General features: G+C 47.5%; 1 long non-coding RNA gene across 1 annotated transcript; it reads right to left on the bottom strand.

Annotated features, from left to right (window-relative positions):
• Positions 1 to 6,870: 6,870 nt before the first annotated feature.
• LOC134479609 (uncharacterized) lies at positions 6,871 to 16,282 on the bottom strand. The gene is made up of 3 exons (XR_015626161.1): positions 16,165 to 16,282; positions 7,584 to 7,642; positions 6,871 to 7,303 (listed from the first exon to the last, which is right to left on the bottom strand). It is a non-coding gene; the product is annotated as an uncharacterized LOC134479609 (long non-coding RNA).
• Between the last annotated feature and the right edge of the window lie 5,169 nt (positions 16,283 to 21,451).

Raw genomic sequence — 21,451 nt, 5'->3', positions numbered from 1 at the left:
GGAATTCACATTCAGGGGACAGGGCCCAAACATGGAGTCTTGCCGCCTCCCAGCCAGAATAGGCTGACATTTCTTCAGGCCGGCTACTTTCATCAGCAAAACAGAGCAACAACAACAAAGCCAGTCTAATTTCCACAGAGGGCCAAACATCTCTCCTGTGTTATGAGCTGTTCGTATTTCTCTGTGTCATTTGTATCTCTTTCTTCCTTTCACTGGATTATTGCAATGGGAGAATTATTTAGAACAGCAAAAATCTAGAAAAAAATGCAATGCCCACCAATAACCTACTTGTGCTGTGCATGATTGAATCAAACCAACAATTATGCCAGAAATCTACAGAGATACAATTATTGCACCTCAACTTGACCCTGAGTTTCTTGGCAGCCAGAAGGAAAAAAAAAATCCAATCATAGCGGCTTCTATGGTTCTTGTTTTTAGCCCAAAGGAGGACCCCATGTTGCTGGGAGACATATATTTATGTAAGAGTCAACAAAACTTCAGGACTCACATGTTGGATTATACTTTGAAAAAAAATAAGAATTAAAAAAAAATGAGGCTGAGGCAGCCAGCAGTGACATATGCCTTTAATCCCAGCACTCTGGGGCTGGAGAGATGGCTCAGACGGCTCAGTGGTTAGAGCACTGACTGCTCTCCCAGAGGTCCTGAGTTCAAATCCCTGCAACCACATGGTGGCTCACAACCATCTGTAATGGGATCTGATGCCCTCTCCTAGTGTGTCTGAAGACAGCCATAGTGTACTTATAAATACATAAATAAATAAATCTTTTAAAAAAAAATCCCAGCACTTGGGAGGCAGAGATATGTAGATCTCTGAGTTCAAGGCCAGCCTGGTCTATGAAGTGAGTTCCAAGACAGGCAAAGCTGCGCAGTGAAACCCTGTCTCCAAAGAGAGAAGGGAAGTGAGGCCGATCTCCAGAGAGGGTCCATGTGGAGGGAGAGAGCAGAAACCTCTGACCCTGGGCTCTAGGCACGATGACACATACCCTTACAACCATACAATCATGGCCAGCAGGAAGTCGTTCATTATGGCCTGTATGACAGTCCAGCTTTGTCTCATCTTCAGAGCCAGATTAACAGATGGCTTTCCTGATAACAAACAGCCCTTCATCTGTTTGAGAGATCATAGCTGGCGCTTGTAGGCTGTCCTGTCCTCCCCCTTCCCCCATGTTGGAAGACAAATGGCTCGAAGCCACCAAGCCTCTGGAGCCCAGCTGCCTGTGATTTCTGTACATGAAGCCATGTTCCCCCACTTGTGACTTTCTGAAAGCAGAGGTTGCCCTGACCTCTGTGTCCACCCCTCGAGGGTACATCTCAGCCTCACGTCCCTCACACCCCCTCCTCAGTCCCGTGGCCTTTGCGCGGCTCCCAGAGCACCTAAGCCCTTGCCTTGCTTTCTGCCTCTGGGCAGAAGCAGCAGACAGAAGCCCTTCCCCGGCAGGGGGCTGTGTGTGCAGTTAGCTGCTATTGGCTGTAACTATTGGCTTCTGTCTGGTTCCAAAACCAGCTTCAAAGGGAGCTTCAAAGGTTTCACGGCCTTACATTTAAGCAGCTGCCGTCTTCCTGTCCTGCGTGCCTCAGCCAAGATTCACCTCTAAGAAGCATTCCTGTCTCTCCCCACCCCCACCCCCGCTCCAGGACTCCAGTCTTCTTACTGTACCTTTATTTCTCAATTAGCCTGTTGGCTTCTGTGCCCACTAGCCCATAAGTTCCTAAAGGTCAGGGACTGCCTGCCTCTTCTGCTGTGCTCGGAAGTCCTTCCTGGTGAAGGCTTGAATGGAGAGAGCCTCCTTCTCTACACTGGTGCTACCAGATGCTAAGAAAAACCCAGCTTTCACTGGGAGCCCTGTTTGACACTACACCCACTGCCAGGACTGGCATTTATTCTCCTCTGTTCTTTACATGAGGCACTGAGAGATCCTAGCCACTACCACCATCACCAGCCCCAGGTTGCTGCAGGGTCATTGCTACCCTGCAGCCTGGGAACATGCCCTGGGCATGTGGTCCCTCAGTGCCCTTTTAGTCTCTTCTTTCTTTAGGGACCTTTTCTTCTTGGGACGGTCGTTGACCATTGTATGTCCAGGGTGACAAGTGCAGAGAGAATGGTGTGGCCTTGAGTGGGGCAGCAGAAAACAACAAATGACACGCTGTGTGCAACATATGAAAAATACCAGCAGATATTTGAGTCCCTCCTCAAAGCCCACCCTGGCGCCCATGACTCCTCCCATCCTTCATCCGAGGCTCTCCCAAAGGCCTTCTGATTGTAAGAAGGCCTGGAGGGACTGCTCTCAATGCGTTGGTGTATTGCACAAGTACACTCCTGGTTTTCATGTGCTTCTCTATATCCAAGGACAACTCCAGGCCCTGGGCCTGAGGACACATGAAGTAGTCAAAAGAAGCTTCCTGGAGGAGGTGTCCCAACATTGGCCCTCACACAGGCAAGGAGAAGCAAGTTCAGGTGCAGAGGAAGAAGCCTCAGAGACGAGAGCACAGCTCAAGCTAGAGAGGGACAGACAGTCATCAGGAAGGTGTGGGAGTGTTGCATATAAACGGTGGGAGAGGGGTTGGGGATTTAGCTCAGCGGTAGAGCGCTTGCCTAGCAAGCGCAAGGCCCTGGGTTCGGTCCCCAGCTCCGGAAAAAAAAAAAAAACAGTGGGAGAGGACTTCAGTATGGAATAGTGGCCAGGGTCAAGGTGTTCCAGAGAAAGGACGACCCAGAGTGGTGACCCTTAACCTGGGTCAGGCATTAGGATTTGGTAAACGCTGTCCACACTCCTAACTCCCTGCCAGACCCATCTTACATCTGTCTGAGGATTCCATATGTCCAGCCCAAACACAATCCCACTTCACTTACACAGCAGCCCAAGAGGAAGACAACTCCTGGATCTCAAGGGGAGAGGGGGGTGGGGGAGGGGGGAGCAGGATTCACAATCTGGGGTTCACATGCACCCCTGGCAGGGCTGGACCTGTGTTCTCACCTCCCATAGGGCTTACCCAACCCAGTACCATGTGATTGTTTAGGGTGAAGAGTTGGAACGTGTCTCCCTAAATTCACATGCAGATGGATGTCCTAGCCCTAAGACCTCAGGTGAGTGTATAGGAGACAAAGCCTTTAGAGGTGGCTGCAGGAAGGTTGCCCTCTTCCTGGAGGGGCTGGGAAGGACTGGGGAGTACTCACTCTGTACAGTGCTTGCCGGGAAAGCATGAAGATCTGAGTTCAGATCCCCGGCACCCACGGAAAAGGTCAAGCACAGTCTCATGCCTCTGTCATCCCAACCCTGAGGAAGCAGAGATATGTGGAGTTCTGGAACTCAATGACAAATCAGCTCCCCTCCAGGTTCAGACTCACGCCGTAGTAAGAGTCCTAGAGAGTCAGAGGAACAGAAGGAAAGTCCTTTAGTTTATGAAAAGGATGTGAAGTCAGGCATCAGCCCCGAGCAGCAGGTAGGCCGAGTGCAAGAGAACCCGTCCTAAGCCTGCTGCACGACCCAGCCTCCCTCTTTTGCATAATAGGGAAGGCTCAAATTTATGAGTCCTCTAGAGCCTATCTTTCTGGACTTCGCTTACATTTCTTTTATTTTAAACACAAACGGTGTGTAGGTTCATCTCTATGTTTTGTTTTAGATCCTGCTTGTTTTCAAAGCTTATCAGACGTCTGACCTCGGAGGCCAGTTTAGCTGTTAGTTTTCTGCTCTAATCTCCTAGTTTGGGGGTTAGCTTAGAAAAGTTCAGGAGCGGGGACACTTAGACTCTCAGGCATTCACAAGGGATTATTATTAACTGTTCGTTTGCCTGGGGACAGCCAACCCAGAACCGATGTCCTCGGAGCCAATGGAATAGCCACACGATACTTGGCTGCCTTTAGCAAGGGCAGTTAGTGAGACAGTTGGTGTCATAGAGTTCCTGCTGCTGTGAAGAGACACCATGACCAAGGCGACTCTTATAAAGACAAACATTTAACTGGGGCTGGCTGACAGTTTCAGAGGCTTAGTCCATTATGGTTATGGCTAGAAACATGGCAACATGCAGGCAGACAGGAAGCTGGAGAAAAGAGTTGAGAGTTCTACATCTTGATCCTCAGGTAGCAGAGAGAGACTAGTGAGAAACACTGGGCATAGCTTGAGCATATGAGACCTCAAAGCCCACTCCCACAGTAACGTACTTCCTGTAACAAGGCCACACCCACTCCAACAAGGCCACACCCACTCCAACAAGGCCACACCCACTCCAACAAGGCCACACCTCCTAATAGTGCTACTCTCTTTGGGCCAGGCATTTAAACACATGAGGCTATGGGGGCCATTCCTAACCAAACCACCAAAGTCGAGTTGAGCTCAGCAATTGGAGGCTTGTTTGTGCATACAGAGAAAAGGATGTTTTCCCTTTTCTGTGGTTACTGGTCAACCAAGGGGTAGAATATAGTAAACACTTTTGGGAAATGTGCCCAGCCCTTGACTTCTAGTCTGAGAATTACATGCTTTTGACCACAGGCTTGGTTCCTGGAAGCTCTATTCACACTGTGGGAATCCCATATCCCTGGTCCACCTGATCCCAGCTGGCTATTTCTGATTGCTCCAGTGCTACTGCTAATATAGCTGCATTAGGATGACCCAGAGACTGGAACCAGAGAGATGGTCCAGGGAGGGTTAAGAGCATTTGTTGTTCTTGCAGGGGACCCTAGTTCAGTTGCCAACTCACAAAAGTAGCTCAGAGCCATTTGTAACTCCAGCTCTGGAGGGTCCAACACCTCTTCTCACCCTCACAGGCTTCTGCAGTCATGTAGTGCACATACATGCACTTGGATGCACAAACGTGCACTGAAGCATACACAAATACATAAAAAAATAAATACATGGGAACCTTAAACTCCCTGATTCCCAGGCTGTTAGAGTTGGAAGTGGGTGTCGGGCATGCCCATGCGATTCACAATACAATGAAATTCAGGACTCCTTACCTACTGAACCCTTCCGTGAACCAACCTTCCAATTTCCAGCAGGTTTCTGTTCATGTAGCTAAAGGGGACTTGACTGAAATACATGTGATTTCACCATGGCTTTTTTCACAACTCCCTCGCTTGTGATTTATACTACCATATAGGTGTGTGTCGGTGTGTGTGGGTCTGTGTGCACGCACATGCACACGTAACCTCTTACGTCCTTTTTATTTACTTGTTATTATTTTAGACATTAAGATGTTTGACATGATGTAGCAAATACAGCATTAACATAGCCTTCATCTCGTGGTTACCCTCTTGTACGTGTGTACGAATGTCACATGATCTCTCCTGGCCTCCCTCAGCTACCTGGACTTTGTGTTCTCCATCAAACAAGGGTGCGTAGTGCAGGGATTAGCAGAACTTGTTACAGAATTCAGTGATCTCCAGCGTGATGGCAGAAAGATCACTACCACCACCACATCACCACCACCATGATCACCATCACCATGATCACCACCACCATGATCACCACCACCATGATCACCATCACCATGATCACCACCACCATGATCACCACCACCATGATCACCACCACCACAACACCATCACCATGATCACCACTACCATGATCAACCATCATCACCACCACCACCACCACAATGTTCACCATTCTCACAGTGGCATTAGGGATGAAACCAGGGCCTTGTGCATGCTAAGCACAACTGTGGATCTGCACTCACGCCTCCATCCTTACTACTTTGGTACTAAGCATTTGTAATTGATTGCCATTCTAAGTGGACTCTTTTCCCATGTTTTCTAATTTGTTCTTGGTGATCTGAAGGAGAGCTGTATGATTTATACACATTTGTTGTGGACAAGTACAGGAGCTTTATGTGCAAACATTTATCACCATGGGACCTAACATAAAAACATAATCACAAAAAGAAATATACTGAATATGTCATACAGGGACAGTCACATAAATACAACATCTCCCACTTGAAATATGGTAAAACTTCACATTTACAAACAGGAACGCTGTTGAAATAAACTATTTTCTAAATAAAATAAAACAGTAAGCAGAAGTTAAGATTGCGCATACACTGCCTTTGTTAAAGTAAGTATCTCGCTGGGGAATGACTCAGACAGTAAAGCAGTTGCCAGGCAAAAATGAGAACCCAAAACACCCACAGAAAATCTGGGTGCAGCATGGGCTTCTGCAAGCCCAGCACTGGGGAGGCGAAGACAGGAGGGCCCTGAGGCTACAGAGCCCATCCACTAATGGGCTCCAGGGTATAGAGAAAGGCCTGTCCCAAAATAAAATGGGGAATGACTGAGGAAGACATGGAATATGGGTCTCCACTCCACTTGCATGTGACCACACATGCACACACATACATACATGCACCCACATATACACACACACATATATATGCATACACACAGTCATACACATATAAATCATACATGCACATGTGTGCACAGACACACACACAGATACATGCACACACATACACACATACAAACCCCACACATATACACATACATACACATACAAGCCAAACATACATACACACAAAGACACACACATACAAATCATGCACACACAGACATACACATATACAAGTACACACACACACACACACACACACACACACACACCCGCTTACACACACAGATGGACTGAGACTGGAAGAAGACACAGCCAGGTCCTTCTTTCCTGAGTATTTCCCCTCAACATTTTCTACTTATTAGCATCAGCCAGGGTGGGTTTCCATTGTCTGCAGAAAGACAAAGAAATCTAAAGCAGACCATGCCAGTGGTTCTACAGAAACTGCTTTTCACCAACTCAGAAATCATATTCATATTCATATTGTGTGTGTGTGTGTGGTGTCTGAAAACTAGCCATTTCCTTCTTCACTTTTAATTGCTTCTTTATTTACAATATACTTTTAACCAGAACCACATTGCAGAGAATTGGGAAAATGGAAACAAAGATTTCCCATAATGCCTCCCTCGTGCAGCTGGAGCTGCATGCTCATCCTGGTATTTGATGTGAGCGGCTTCCATAGCGCATCACCGGGTACACAGTTTTGAACTTGCTCCTAGGTTGAATGGAGCTTCTTGGACACGCCCATCCGGGACACCAGCCAGCCAGGCAGGTGGAGCCACAGCTCTCTCTCCTCTGCTGTCAGGGGGAATGCTGCCAGGAGCCTATCTGCTCATAATCCTTCCCATATTTGGAGGTATTTCTTTAGGACTGATTCCCAGAAGTCGGATGAACAGGTCAGAGGACACATACTGTGGTGATGCTCACCTTTCTCAGTTGGCCCGGCCACCTGCTGTTTGCTGGAAGGACAAACGGTTCCAATTAGAGGCCTGGAGTTCTCTCACAGATTCCAGCCGCAGAAATGAACCCCTGAGGCGCACACAGTGTAGTCAGCTTGCTCGGCTGAACTCGGTGGAGGCAGGGGGCTCTGTTAGGCCTTTCTCTGAAGGAATTCAGTGGCCTTTTGGATTGGCTTGTGTTTCAGGGGAGCCCAGGATGTAAACATGCACACTTGGCAGAGCAAGGGGCAGGTCCAAAGTCCTCATCCCCGGACCTAGACTAGAATCACCATCACCTTACCTCACTGGGAAAGTCAGATGTACTAGTCTTCGGGTTTCTCGTTTCTTCATTGCCTCTCTCTAAGGATGAGAAAACAGAGACTCAAAAGGGTGAAGGGGCGGGGGTAGGACTTAATCTTAAGTCACCAAGTCAGTACTCACTGAGCCACTCCACTCCCGGTCCTCTTCTGGATCCATTCACACTGGATTGGATTCACTCATTACATGTGCCTGAGTGTGCAGACACACACACATGCATACACGCATGTAAGCACACATGCATACACACATGCACGCACACACACATGCATGTACACACACACACACACACACACACACACACACACGCACCAGCTCTGGGCTGGGTCCTGGAGAGTAAGAAGAAATAGTGCTAGAAAGAATTGTGGGGGGGGGGGGGCGCTGGAGAGATGGCTCAGCAGTTAAGAGCACTGACTGCTCCTCCAGAGGTCCTGAGTTCAATTCCCAGCAACCACATGGTGGCTCACAACCATCTGAAATGAGATCTGATGCCCTCTTCTGGTGTGTCTGAAGACAGCTACAGTGTACTCACATAAATAAAATAAATATTTTTTTAAAAAAAGAAAGAATGAATGAATTGTGGGTATCCTGAGAGGAGCATCCTGCAGGAACTGAGGGTTCCTCAGAGGCCCCTGAATAAGTTCGCAAGGTGATGGTCAGCAGGATGCCTCAGCAGGCAAGATGCTTGTTGTGCAAGCCAGATAACCTGGATTCATCCCCAGAATCCATGCTAGCAGGAGACGACAACTCCTGAAAGTTGTCCTGGGATCCCCACGCACAGACCGGGGTATGCGTGTGCCCACACTTAGGCACACACACACCACTCACACACAGTAAAGATAATAATAATAATAATAATAATAATAATAATAATAATAATAATAATACAAAGTTTCTCTTCTGGCCTCCTGGTAGGATCCTAATGGGTAAGGATCACGAGTGGTTAGGGATGGTGTTGGAGGCCACCACAGTCACCTTCTCGGCTATCATGTGTTGCAATGGTTAAGAGCAAGTTTTGCTCTCGGATGTCTGCACTTGGATGCAGCCTCCGTTCCCACAGGCTGCAAAAAAAAAACAGTGCAAGTTCCTGGTCTTCCCGGGGCTTCAGTGGCCGCCTCATTAAAAAGCATAGTGGTGTCATCAGCCTGCGGTGCTGGGAGGCTTCCAGAGGACAGCATGTGGGAAGTTTTTAACTGGGCTCTTGAGACCTGCTTGCTAAGAGTTGGCTATGATGGTGGTGGAGGAGGTGATAGGCAGATTTTAGCTTGGAAGTCTTCCTGAAGGTTCTGAACCTTGGATGAGAAGGTTATGAAAAGGTCCATGGGTAGAGATAGATGCACAAGGTACCAGAGGCAGAAGGATAACGAAGTCTTAGAGAGAGGCCTCAGAGTCTCCAACGTTTAACAAATATTATCTTAGTCTGGTGGTGGTGGCACACGCCTTTAATCTCAGCACTCGGTGGGCAGAGGCAAGCAGATCTCTGTGAGTTTGAAGCTAGCCTGGTCTATACAGCAAGTTCCAGGATAGCCAAGGCTATACAGAGAAGCCCTGTCTCAAAAAATATATAGATATAATTTTATATGTGAGTATTAGGCCTGCATGTATGTCTGTGTACTACATGCATTCCTTCCTGGTGGCCTCAAGACCAGAAGAGGATATTGGATCCTCTAGGACTGGGGACTGATTGTGAGCTGCCGTGTGTGTGCTGGGAACTGAACCTAGGTCCTATGACAGTGTCCTTAACCTCTGAGCCATCTCTCCAGCCCCCCCCCACCCCACAGCCTAATTTCTTTGAGACAGGGTCTCTCATTGAACTAAGAATTAGCAGATTCGGTTAGATTGACTGAGCAGCAAGCCCCAAGGATTTCCTACCCTCATCTCCCCGATCTATTATAGACACATACCACGGTGGGTGACACACATCAGACACGCAGAGAGTAATGGCAGATACATCGCAAATCGGTTAAACTTCGTAACCCAGCTGACCCCAGGCTGGGGAGTCCCAGAGCCACCAGTGGAGGGACACATGCTCGGCTCTGGGATTCTGGAATAATTTGGCTAAATGCATGCATAGGTCGAACCCTTTCATACTCATACAGATTACTAGATGTGATTCAGTACCCAGCAACTGGGTATTTTCCCCAGGACAGTCTAGAGCTGAGGACCTTGACATGAACCAAGGACAGCCCCATCCTGTGGAGAGAAAGCACCCGGCCAAGCCAGCATGGGCTGATGTCTTCCCAGAACCATGGGGAAAACACCCAAGGAGACCCAAGGAGTGAGGGGTCATGCACCTCCTACCCCAACAGGCCACCCAGCCTATTCCCCACTTTTATACACTGGTGCACACCACACTGTGAAACATGAGGGCCCCTGGAGTGTTGAAGGTATTTGGTGGGCTGAAACAAACAAAACCATATGTATAAAAATGAACTCAGCCTTGTAAACTGAAACCCGAAGCACGGGGCAGACCTTCTTCCTCCTGGTTGTTCTTTCTCACATCACGAAGAAAAGCAAAACCAGAGATAATAGAAGAACCCCAGCCCCATTTTCTGATGGGAGGTGCCTCCTGGTCCAGGCGGGACCCCCCAGACATGCACGCTCCTTTGTGATTAGGACCCGGGAATGCCTTCAACAACAACCCATCCTAACCCTCCTGCCACAGGGCTCAGAGGGAGGCCTGCCGGATTCTTTGAAGAATGGGAATGAGTTTGACAGGGTAGAGGGGGTAGGGAGCTGCTGAGTGAGGGAGCAGCAGCTGTATACAAGGAGAGGGTGATGGGAAAGAATCACTCATGTCTCAGTTGGAGAGGGTTTGTGTGTGTGTGTGTGTGTGTGTGTGTGTGTGTGTGTGTGTAGACTGTTATTTGTTTCCATTTATATGTGTGTGCATGAGCTGGTACAGGGGAGCTGGAAAGATGGCTCAGTGAGAGCAAGACAACTTTTACAGAGGACCTGAGTTCAAATCCCAGTGACTCGCAACCATCTGGAATTCCAGTTCCAGATCCAATGCCCTCTTCTGGCATCTGTGGGCACTACACACATGTGGTACACAAACATGCATGCAGGCAAATTACCATACACTTAAGATTAAAAGGAAATCTAAAAACAAAATTAATCGGAGCTGGAGAGACTGATGACTTGGTGGATAAAAATGTCTGCTGTGCAAGTGGAAAGCTCTGTAAAAGCTGGGCATGGTGGTGTGTACTTACAACCTGAGTCCTGGAGACTCACTGGTCTCTACCCTACCACCACTCCACTTGTAGCTAGGTCCTCCTATACTTGGCTTTTATTGAGTGCTGGGAAAATCTAGACTTAAGTCCTGATGCTTGACTGGGCCACCTTCCCAGCCTATCGCTAGTCTTTTTTCCTTGGTGCTGAGAACCAGACTTCTTCCAAGGCTGAGAAAGAGCTGGGAGTGGGGGAGATAAGAGGGGAGAAAGCTGTGGCTACTTGAGCAATCACAAGGAGAAAGGAGGGGACTGAGGTGATCAGCCTGTTTGCTTTGGCAGCTCGTCTCGTCTGTGGAGTTCTGCCTGCACCGAGCAGAGAGGGCTGAGCAGCGAGACTGATGGGCTGTCTTGGGGTCTTCAAGGGCAAGATGACAACAGTCCACCAATTCTCAGTGAAAAGACTGTGAGGAGTCAGCGGTGGTGGTGATGACGGCACAGTCCGTTAGTCCCAGCACTGGGGAGGCAGAGGCAGTGGATCTCTGAGTTCAAGGCCAGCCTGGTCTACAGAGTGGATTCCAGGACAGCCAGGGTTACAAGATGAGACCCTGTCTTAAACAAACAAAAAAGACAATGAGGGCATGGGTTAGGCTTTTTGTCAGTCACAGTCATCTTTATCCAGAAAGGGCAATTTTATATTAGCTTCTGTACCTTAATCACAAACATTTTTAGGAGAGGAGGAAGAGCCATCCATGGAGAGAGGGACATTGCCCAGGACTTCTTTGCTTTTGATAGATAATGTCCAGGATTCCATTAACATTATTAGACATGCAAAGCCCTAGAAAAATCTGGCAAGCAGTGAAGAGAAGAGCCAGCCAGGATGGACCCTGAGTGACACAGATGTGGCCATCAGTGGGCAAGGAACGGACACAAACTACCAAGAGGGAAGCTTAGCAATAGGTTGTCGAAATCAGAATCTTTGAAGAAAAGGAACCAGAATAACATCCCACAGCTCAGAAATTAAGAACTTCATGGATGGTTCTAATAATAGCTTAGGCACAGCAGAAATTCAGAGAAACTCCAGCAGAAAATACTTAGCAGGAGGAAGAGAAGAGGAGGAAGAGAAGGGAAAAAGAAGGGGAAGGGGAAGGCGAAGTGGAGAAGAGGCTGAGAACTCCATCTCCTAGAACTGGAAGCAGGTTCCCTAACAGGACAAGCCGTATCAGTAAGCTCTGAGTTCGATCAAGAGACCCGACCTCACCTAAGATTAAAGGCCGTGGTGCACACCTTTAATCCCAGGGTTCAGGAGGCAGAGGCAGGTGGATCTGAGTTCGAGGCCATCCTGGTCTACAAATTGAGGTCCAGGACAGCTAGGGGTACACAGAGAAACCATGTCTTGAAAAACCTAAAACAACACACACACACACACACACACACACACACACACACACACACACACACACACACAGAGAGAGAGAGAGAGAGAGAGAGAGAGAGAGAGAGAGAGAGTGTGTGTGTGTTTCCTAATGAGTTAGGTAGAAGAGTGGTGGAGGAAGAGCCCCTAGCATGGCATAAAAACAGACTTTGGTAGCAGAGGTTTGTAATCCTAGCACTCAGGAGGAGGAGACAAAAGGAACTGGAAGTTTACATTCATCTTCGGTTGCATGAGTTCAAGGCCAGCATGGTCTACTTAAGTCACGGTCTCAAAGAAAAAGACAGGAAGAAGAGAAAGGAATGAAAGAAGAAAAGGGAGAAAGAGGAAAGGTAGAGGAGAAGAGAGGAGAAAGGGAGAGAGGACAGTGAGAGAGGGAGAGAGGGAGGGGGGAGATCTTTGTTCTGAGGCATTGCTGCAACCTCTAAGGACCTGTTCATGTAACACTTCTCTTAGAGGTTATGTTCAAATAATAGGAATGTTCAAATAACCCACTTCCCCTGAGTGAGCTAGAGACTCAAAATGAAGGAATGAGCAAGTCCCAGGCCTGCCCCAGGGAAGAAAGAGTCTTAACTCAAAGCATTTGAAAGCCGACAATTGGGTACATTGCTTTTGAGCCAACATTCTGGGAGAAAATACTGTCTCTTCCTTTCTTCCCCACTCCACAATGGGGTTAGTAAAAAGTACGTGTCTCGAGCACTTTCCAAACCCACTCTGCACCCCAGCACGTGTTCACTGTTGGCTCAAAATCACTCTGGACCCAAGAGTGCACAAATGGGTGGAAGTCGGTGCCACCTCATAGTCTCACGGCTAATCCCAGAGGCCAGTCTTCCTTCCAAGGTTTAAATCTGGGCAGATTGGGGACATGATAGAGAATTAAAACAAGCCTACAAAACCTGAACTGAAAAAAAAAAAACAGAAAAGTATCTATATGTTAAAGACATCACTATCATCACCCAGACAAGACTGAACCCTGCAATCAAAACAAGGACATTCCCCAGACACTGAGTGTGTTTTATGCCAAGCTTCATTTGAGCCTAATCTCCCTCTACACTGCAACATCGCTTTCATAAAACACCCCCGGACACACACTCAGATTTTAGAAAGAGACCATCTGTGGACGATTCTGAGGTCTTATGACTTCATTCTAAAATCAAAATATACTGTTCAAAGCTGCATGGAAAATGAAACAGACCATAAAGACACGGGTCTACTTCAGCGGAACAAGAAAGAATTGATTCATGGTTATACAGAATACAGACTCCACCAGTCTCCATCAAACACTGCAGTCAACAACAAGTCCTTGATGAGGGATTTACCACCTTCATGTCTCCACAAACAGAGGGGTGCTCGTAAGCACCCCACTCTCATTAGTCATGTGTTTGGAAAAGCAGTCTCCATGAGCAAGCAGGGTCTCATGTAGATCAGGCTAATCTCAAATGTCTGATCTTCCTGTTTCTATTTCCCAAGTGGTAACCACAGGTTACCCCCAAGCCTGGTTTTATTTGGTACATGGGGTCTGAGCCAGGAGTTGTGCATGTTGGGCAACTACTCTACCACTGAGTGACAGCCTGGACTCTGGTTTTGTTCTTTTTGAGACAAGATCTTGCTATATAGGCCTGGCAGGGCTACTTGCTGTGTAGACCAGGCTGTTTTAAAACTCTCTCAGTGATCCTCTGGTCTTGGCCTCTGGTTGCTGGGATTCCAGACATGTATTGCCGTACTGCTTTATTTTAGATGGGGAGGTTTCCAGATTATATTTCCTTGTCTTCAAAAACAGGATATAGGGCTTGCAAGCAGCCAGTCTACTAGAAGTGGTAAACTCTAGGTTTAGTGAGAGATCCTGCCTGCCTCACAAAATGAGGTGGTGAGCAGAAGATATCTGACACTGGCCCTCATGAGTTTGGTTAGCTAAGCATGACCACACGTGCCTACAATCCCACTACTACAAAGGCTAAGGCAGGTGAATTCAAGGCTAGCTTAGGCCACACAGTAAGTTCCAGTATAGCCTAGGCTACTAGTGAGACCCTGACTCAAATAAACGATGGTGAGTTGTTTGGAGAAATGGACCCCTTTTGTCCACTTCACAGAATGTCAACCACTAGAATGAGTTTCACAAGTGAAAAAAAAAAGTTTCTTCATGAAGCGGCCATCTCTGGAGATGGGAAAGCAGGTCTCAAATTCACCTCACCAAGAATTCAGTTAAGGGGTTTTTATGTGTGGCAGCCTGGGGAAGGGAATGGAAGGTTAGGAAGCTGTGGTCTGCACACATGTAACCAACTTCATCAATGTCACCTGTGACACACAGGAGGGGTCCTAAAATTGGTGGTTGCCGGTAAGGCTCGAGGTGTAGCCCAGGACTCTGCTTCTGAGCTATACTGCCAGCTCTGAGATTGGGGGCACAGAGGTAGGTGGGTGTCTGTGTGTTTGAAACAAGCCCTCATAAGTTTTCCCTGGCTGGTCTTGAGCTTGTAGGTTCAAGCAATTCTGCTATCTCGACTTGCAGCAGCTGACACCATGGGTGTGTGCCACCATTCGCTAAGCCACTCTGCCACCTTCAGCTGCTAACTAATGGTCTTTACAGTCAACCGACCTTAAAGCAAGTGGCTCCATACAGGTAGAACGGAACAGTCTGCAGAGTTTAGTCCAGTCTGTCTCTGTTTCAGGTTCATAAAGGGCCCCTGGCCCCTGTCACCTTTTCCTTTTGCTAGTCAATGTGGAATTAGGCTTGTCCCTGGGGGGTGACATGACTTAACTGAATTCTTGCCATGAGGGCTACAGCAGGAACCATGGCTTTTGAGAGATCTGAATGGGCCTGCAGCTTCAGCCACAGCCCCATTCACACCTTAGGCCATTCTCCTTCTTTTGTGCAGCTGGGGAAACAAGTCAGATTTGTGGCATTTGCCTCACCACCACCCCCGCCACACCCCCGAATTCCACACACACTACTCTTGCCTTAGGAAGGGAGCAGAGGGAAGAGGAAGACTCGGTGACGAATAAATGGATTCCATCAGGCATTCCAGGAGAGAAAAAGTTCAAGTTCATTTTACACTAACTCTTTTCAGAACTTAGAGGAAAAGGAATCCTGGTTCATTGGTTATGTAAAAGCAGTGTTACCCTCCTAACCAAAACCAAATGGGAAAAAAAAACAAAAAACAAAACAAAACATTGCAATAACTCTCCTGCCACAAAAGTCTGTAATGCCAAACTTCAAACCAATTCCGGCAGTATATAAAAAGGATGACACATTGTGACTGAGTGGGCCTCAGATCAGTTTGACATCTGAACACCAATCAGTGGGATTCATCATGTTGACACAAATCACGCAACCATTTCAATATCGATGGAAAAGCGCTTGGTGTACCAAATATCTCTGCAAGCTAGGAATGCAAAGACATTCTTCACTTTGAGGAAAGTAGGCTTCATACTTGACCTGGGACACTCCCCTGGCACCCTTCCAGTTTGGAGCCATGAAGAATAAAAAAGTGCCTAGAATTGCGGAGTAGCTCAGTATGTAAACCACTTAGTGTGCAAGAGTGAAAAAGCATGCGAACTCCTAGATCCCACATAAAGCCAGGCATGCTAATGCACGTGTCTATAATTCCCGGGGCTCCTATGGAGAGATGGGAGGCAGAGGCTAGAAACTCCTGGGCCAGATAGCCTGGGCTATGCAGCAACGAACAACGAAAAAAGAAAGACCCCACCTTAAAGAAGGAGGGAAGCAAGGAGGGACAGCCAGGTTCTTCACAGGCTCCTGCTGTTACACTAGTGTCGAGAAGATTATGCATTTCTGCTTTTGTTAGGCGGAGTGTCTCCAGCCTTACTTGAGCTCCTGTTGGGTGGTAATGGCACTTCTTCTATATCCTTACTGCTTGTCTTAGGGTTTTCTGCTGTGAACAGACACCATGACCAAGACAACTCTTATAAGGACAACATTTCGTGGGGGTGGAGGGCTAACTCACAGATTCAGAGATTCAGTCCATTATTATCAAGGTAGGAGCACGACAGTGTCCAGGCAGGCACGGTGCAGGAGGAGATGAGAGTTCCACATCTTCATCTGAAGGCCACTAGGAGAAGACTGGCTTCCAGGCAGCTAGGATGAAGGCCTTAAGGCCACACCCACAGTGACACAATTCCTCCAACAAGGCCACACCTCCAAATGGTGCCCCTCCCTGGGCCAAGCATATACAAATCACCATACTGCTATTCCTTCTCATTCTAGAAGTTACCAAATCTACCGGCAGAGTTACCTACTTCCTTTTCAGTTGTAACTCTTTCACAGTTTTGATTTTGAGTAACACACTTAGAATTGCCCTGTCTTGGTGCACTGGCCCTTCACCCTCATACATTGTTTCTGTCTGTTTCTGGAACTTATTTCTGCTCCAAAGCCCTACTTTACCTGATATTCATACGGCAACCTGCTTTCCTCTGGTTAATAGTTGCATGATAGATCTTCTACCCATGAGCTGTCAAGCTGCCCAAGTGGTTGGAAGCCCCTTATATGTAGTTAGTGTACTGCATTCACTCTGCCAGACTGTGTCTTATAATTGCTCTAGGAGACACTCATGGCTGATGTAATTATTGATGTAATTATTTAATGGACCAGAGCTTGTGCCTGTCACTTCATCGTTTCTGATGTTTGTTCTCTACTTGTTTCTTTTTAGAACTTAATTTTAGCCAGATGGTGGTGATGATGGCTCACACCTTTAATCCCAGCACTTAGGAGGCAGAGGCTGGAGGATCTCTGTGAGTTTGGGGCTAGCCTGGTCTACAGAGCAAGTTACGGGACAGCCAGGGATACACAGAGAAACCCCGTCTTGGTAAACCAAACCAAACCAAACAAACAAGCCCACAGCAGCAAAAACAAGAATTTTATTTTAATTTCTCTATCATAAATTTTCTGTTTGTTTGTTTCGTTTTCTCGCTTTGTAGCCTAAATAGCCCTTGAATTTTCTGTCTTCCTGCTTCAGCCCCCTAGGTAGCTAGGGTTATTTTTATAAGCATCTTTAGTATTTTTCACATATATTTAGAGCCGCATTGGTATTTTAAAATAATACTTTTTGGGGCTGGAGTGGTTAAGAGTACTGGCTGCTCTTACAGAGGACCTGGGTTCAGCTCCCAGCACCCACCTGTGAGCTCACAACCTCTGTAACTCCAGTCTCAGGGCATCTGACTCCTCTTCTGGCCTCCACAGGCACCAGGCACACGTGTCACACAGGCTGACAATGCAGGAAACAACCATACACAAAACATTTTAAAAATGTTTTTATAACGTTCTAGTGTTTAGCTACCTTCCTGATATTCTAGGATTTCTCATTTTCCTTCCTTCCTCCCTCCCTCCCTCCCTCCCTCCCTCCCTCCCTCCCTTCCTTCCTTCCTTCCTTCCTTCCTTTTTTTCCCCTTCTCCATGACAGGGTCTCACTATATAGCCTTGGCTGGCCTGACACTGACTATGTAGACCAGGGTGGCCTCAAACTCATGGAGCTTTCCCTGTCTCTGCCTCTGTCACCATGCCAGTCTCCATAGAGGAGCCCAGGGAGGTAAGAAGTGCTGTTGGATTCCTTAGAGCTGGTTTTACAGGCAGTAATTAGCCACCATGTGGTTGTTGGAATTGAACCAGGGTCCTCTGGAAAAGCAGCCCATGCTCTTAACCATTAGGGCATCTTAATCTCCAGTCCCTTCTTTTCTTTTTGTAAAGAGCTTATCATTTACCATTCATGTCTCAGGTAATCTTTTATATTATTTATTTGTAGTTGTGCCCGTGCATGCATATCTCTCTCTCTCTCTCTCTCTCTCTCTCTCTCTGTCTCTCTCTCTCTGTCTCTCTCTCTCTCTCTCTCTCTCTCTCTCTCTCTCTCTCTCTCTCTCTGTGTGTGTACACAGTGGAGGCTGGAGGTGTCAGATTACTTGGCGCTGGAGATTGTCGTGAGCTGTCAGATGTGGGTGCCAGGGATGGAGTCCTGGTCCTGCGAGAGCAGTGTGTGTTCTTAACCACTGAGCTGCCTCTCCCACTCTCTGTCCTTCTGTGCTTAATACTGTCACCGGGATACTTTCTGACTTTTTCCCTCAGTCGTGTAGCATGTCAAGAGCCTGCCTCCTGACCACATGGTTCGGATGAGAACTCTGCAGTAACTTATGGCTTCCCCACAGGAAGAAGCATATACGGCTGTCAAGGATCTCCCTTTGTCATGACCGTGCTGTGTCTTGGTGGTATCAAGTTTGTTCAGAGTTGAAGGTTAACTAAGCCTCTCAGAGGTGTGAGTATTCCCCCTCTTTGGGGGGGGTCTTAAATTATGTCATCTCTACACCCTTTTCTTCATACAGAATTCCATGCCACAACCGTCCCCAGAGTCCTGCTGGGATCTCCTTTGAGGCTTTCTTCTATTGTTTTTATTGGACAGTTTCTATTTTTCTACATTTCTGTTTATAGAATCTGTTTCCTTTTGTGATTGACACTTACATGTCGAGGCTCTATTTTTCTTTTCTTTTTCAGACGTAATTGCCTTCTGAAACTTTTATCATTGCGGGCTCCAGACCTTGGCCTGATAACCCACCGTTCCTGCCGTCACCGCTGGCAATATCTATTTCTTGTCATTTTTCACGCCAATCGCCATCTCTCTGGCAGTCGGCGTTACGATGAGTGATTTTCCCGTTGAAGCCTGAACAGTTTCACATTTCACATGAGACTCTGGATCTGATTTAAGTGTCCCACCACAGCTGGCTGTTTCTTGTGCAGCTCTGGCAGCGGGAGGGGAGAAGACCAGCTTTCCTGCTCAGCCTTCCCAGATAACCTAAGGTGGGAGAGCTCTGTTCCTTGTCAGTGCTGAGTGGAAGTGACAGTTCCAGTTCTCCACCAGCCTCTTCCACCAATATCTGCCCGGAGCCATGAAGCTGGTGGAGGGGCAGCTCTGTCATCAGGGGGTGTGATGAAAGTCTTGAATCCCCTCCCTGTAGGAACGAGAAAGGCGCCGTACTATTCTAGGTGAGCGTCCTCTCTACTGACACCATGGCAAGGGTCCTGTTTACCCTGACAGGAATGAAGGCCTCTCTCTCTCTCTCTCTCTCTCTCTCTCTCTCTCTCTCTCTCTCTCTCTCTCTCTCTCTCTCTGCCCTGTCTTCTGCAATGCCAACTGGCAGAGTGTTTGTACGTTTCCTAGGGCTTGGCATGTGTATGATAATAGTCCCATCCTGTCTGTAGTGTCTCCCCCACCCTGACTGTTGGGCTCAGAGAAAGCACACCATTATTCTCTCTTGGTAGGCTGTGGTGTCCTGCCTCTGTTTGGCTGAATTTAGTCTGTGCCTATTCTGGCCAGCAACTTCCTGGGCTCCTTAGATCTGGATGTCCGTAGTTGGTCTCAATCTCTCTGTCAATCTCTCTGTGTCCAAGGATTTCAGTTTTACTTGCTGGGGGGCAGGCATGAGGGTAGTACCTCCATCTATCTGCCCCCACACAGTCTCTCTGGGTTGTCTTCCAAAACTTAAGGACTGTTGAGATGGCTCAGCGGATAAAGTACTTGCCACACAAACATAAGGACTGTAGCTCAAATCCCCAGAGCCCAAGTGACAACTAGTCCAACGTGGTGGCCACCTGCAATCCCAAGGTGTGGGAGGCAGGCAGGCGTCCCTGGGGCAAGCTGGTTAGATACACTACCCAAATTGGTGAGCTTGTGGTTCAGTGAGAGACCCTGCTTCAACAAATAACATAGAAGGCATCAACTTCAGGTTTCCTTGGGCACATACATGTGCATGTTCATCTGTGTAAATGCACATCCACACACAAGTGTATGCAAACATGTATACACACATATGCATGAAAAAAGTTAAAAATGACTTCCAATATTGAGGCCTAGTTTACTGAAATATCGGAATATAAGAAAGATATGACAGTGGTTCTCAACCTGTCAGTCACGACCCCCTTTGGCAAACTTTTATCTCTAAAAATATTTACATTATAATTTATAACAGTAGCAAAATTATAGTTACAGAGTCGCAATGAAAATAATTTTATGGTTGAGGGCCACCACAACATGAGGAATGTTACTAAAAGGTCGAAATATTGGGGAGGTTGAGAACCCCTGCTCTAAGAGAAGAAAACTATTTATCCATCCAAGTCAGTGCATGGCAAACACCAAAGGTGGAGCAGTCACAGGCCCTGAGGGTGGCTCAGAGTCACCAAAGGCTTTTCAAATGAAAAGCAGGAATCCTCACAAGGTTGATCTTCATGCTAAGGCCCTAGTAAGCCAATGAGGCTCCTAAAGTGGATCTTAGAGCTGAAGGTCTGCAGAGGAGCCAGCTTGGCCCTGTCTACTACAAGAGGCAAGGCCACAGGCCTAGCCCAAGTGGGTGTGTGAGACTCTGGGCTGGGAAGGTCCATCTGGCTGTGGACAGCCAGACCGAGGGTGGGAGCCCAGTTGGCCAGTCAGACTCCTGGCTGGAGAAGATTGGAAGCATCTGGAAGCATCTGGAAGGCATCATTCCCTTCAACCAATGAATGCTGGGACACTGAACAAACTGCAGTAAGCAGAGGCTGGGTGGAGCGCTCTCTCTCCTCTCTCTCTCTCTCTCTCTCTCTCTCTCTCTCTCTCTCTCTCTACCTTCCAAGTAGATTATCCATTTGGGAGTATTTCATTTAACTTCAGAATCTTCTGGAGAAGTCATGAGCATCTTAAGATCAAAGACATATTGATTTGCCCTCCCAGACAGCCGGCTGTATTCCCGAACAGAGAAAAATGTACCTGCTAGGTGGATGTAATTATCTTTGTGTTTTTGTTTTCATTCTGTTCCCAAACCATGGCCCTGAGGTGATGAAACTCAAATGCTGTTCCTCACTGTGCCCCGTCCTGTAGAAGACACAGAGCTGAATGAGAGCCAGGAATGAAGAGACTCTGGAGCTAGGGCGTGTGTGCGTGTGTGTGCACGTGTGTGTGTGTGTGCATGTGTGTGTGTGTGCACGCATGTGCATGTGTGTGTGTGTGTGTGTGCCATAATACTGAGAAATCGGACACATGGAGACCACTCCTTAAAGCAGTGGTTCTCAACCTTCCTAACGCTGCGACCCTTTAACACAGTTCCTCATGCTGTGGTGATCCCCCCAACCATACAATTATTTTCGTTGCTACTTCATAACTGTAATTTTGCTTCTGTTGTGAATTATAATGTAAATAATTTTGGAGACAGAGGTTTGCTAAAGGGGTTGAGAACTACTGCCTTAAAGTCACCTTTCCCGGGGCTGGGGATTTAGCTCAGTGG

Source organism: Rattus norvegicus, chromosome 7 (genome assembly GCF_021556685.1).
Source record: "Rattus norvegicus strain SHRSP/BbbUtx chromosome 7, alternate assembly SHRSP_T2T, whole genome shotgun sequence".
NCBI classification, from domain to species: Eukaryota; Metazoa; Chordata; class Mammalia; order Rodentia; family Muridae; genus Rattus; species Rattus norvegicus.
Note: the sequence above shows the minus strand (reverse complement) of the source record. Positions and strands in the feature narration are given on the sequence as shown.